We start from the raw sequence: 1857 nt of genomic DNA, 5'->3' as shown, positions 1-1857 counted from the left end.
TAACGAGGTAACCCTTAGCAGGTGTGTGAGGAGGTGAATCAGGACCAGGCGCCACCTGGTGGAGGAAGGAAGACAAACACACAAACCACACAGACAGGAGTCCTAACAGTAATGCATAATTCATAGTAGATCTGGAAGCATTTGCTTTGGGATGGAAACCTTATATGTGTAAAATCATTCCTTTATTACATACATTTGTAACAAAAGCCACATTTTGTTAGCTTGTCTGTCTGCCATATTAAGCAATATGATGTGTTGAACTAGATCTGCTATTTTTGACATACATGACAGGATAGGAAACGGTGAAAACGCAGCTTTAGTTATCTGTTCAAGTCCCAATGTTGAATCTTTATAGAAAGTTCAACTCTAAAATGAAACACAAGTAAATTTCATCTTTTTGTTACTGCAATATTAAACTAGCTGGAAAGCTTAAGAACTATTGTAACATAGATTATTTAACTTTACTGACAAGTTAGGAGGTTGATCTGATTTTTTTGTGCTTAACTTTGTCTTTAAATGAAAACAAGATTAAACCAGAGAGGAACCCCGCTCTCTTTGCAAGGCCACCCACTCCAACTCTGGTGTCTGCATGTGGGGAAGTATATTACCCAGACCTCTTCCCAGTTATGATGAATCCCCAGCCCTGAGAAGACTGGCCAGGCCGACCTCCATTCGCCGCAAATTAGATTCTCTGATTACAATGCCAGCCACCTCCCAACATCTGATAAATCTTTAGCGAGAACCCAAAAGCAAATCCCTCCAGTTCCACTGCAGTTAATAATTTAACGTTGGTGGTAGGGGGAGGTGTATTTATTATAATTCAAATGAAGCTGTGGAGGGGTTTTGAATTGATGGAAAAACCTGAAAAATGGTTTAAAGTTAAATTTTTAAAAAAGTCGATATACTGAATTCATGCCCTGTATGACACAAATGGTATGCCATTACAGGAAGGTCTCATGAAAGGTGAAATGCATAAATATGTTTATTTATGAGCAGGTCTGAGCAAAGATCATGGAAAATGTCAGAAGAGTGACATGTTTGCCTAAGAGCTTCTAGTGGCATATTACTTGTAATGGATGATTAAAATGACGTGGTGCTGGTGTTGGGGCTTGGTGTAAACGCCTAATTTGCTCTGCACAGGCTTAACAAACACTGAGGTTACTTAGAAGCACTAATTTGACTGTATAAAGGATGCAAATGAGATTAGAGAGGAGCCTGCAGCCTGTAAGCATTTTTGTTTGTAGCAGTTGTTGTCGGCTTTGTTCTGCCGAGGCTTAAAAGCCTCTGGGTTTTCGCTGTGACCCAACACAGCAGCTGATTCAACTGATTCGTTCCAGATTTCCGCTCAAGGTTGGCAAATTCCTCTGATGCTGTGTTGGTCTGAGGAAAACTGTGAAGCCACGGGTAAAAAGATCTGTGGTATGCTCCTTTTAAGTTAACAGGTTTGCACAGGTTATTGCAAATAGACTTCATGGTCAATAGATCCTGATGTTTTGTCACTGGAGTCATAATACATGAAAAGAAATACAGAATACAGAATAATCCTTTGATAATCTGCAGGCTTAGCTAATATAATCTATTAGATAAATAACAGAACTCACAAAGATTCAAACAGGATATGATTTAAAAATAGTTTATCTCAATTAACATGGCTAACTGCCTGGTCAGACCCTGTAATTCAGTGAAAGGATGGAGTCAAATTTTAAAAATGGCCGCCCAGGAGAAGGCAAGTGGCTGGAAGTTGGAGGGGATTTTGCTGCCTTTGACTGGGAAAGCCCATTTTAAAGGAATAGTACACCCAAAACATGATTAGCCTTAATTTTCTACTCACCCCCATGCTGAACAACACTCTGGAGT

General features: G+C 39.6%; 1 protein-coding gene across 1 annotated transcript in view; it reads left to right on the top strand.

Moving 5' to 3' along the window:
* The window catches only part of tmem132e (transmembrane protein 132E), a gene marked incomplete at its 5' end in the record, with an annotated part of 137444 nt that overhangs the window by 66428 nt on the left and 69159 nt on the right, over positions 1-1857 (top strand). The gene's annotated exons all lie outside the window — the stretch shown is intronic.

Source organism: Cyprinodon variegatus, unplaced genomic scaffold (assembly GCF_000732505.1).
Source record: "Cyprinodon variegatus isolate N-32 unplaced genomic scaffold, C_variegatus-1.0 Scaffold250, whole genome shotgun sequence".
In the NCBI taxonomy this organism is placed as follows: Eukaryota; Metazoa; Chordata; class Actinopteri; order Cyprinodontiformes; family Cyprinodontidae; genus Cyprinodon; species Cyprinodon variegatus.
Note: the sequence above shows the minus strand (reverse complement) of the source record. Positions and strands in the feature narration are given on the sequence as shown.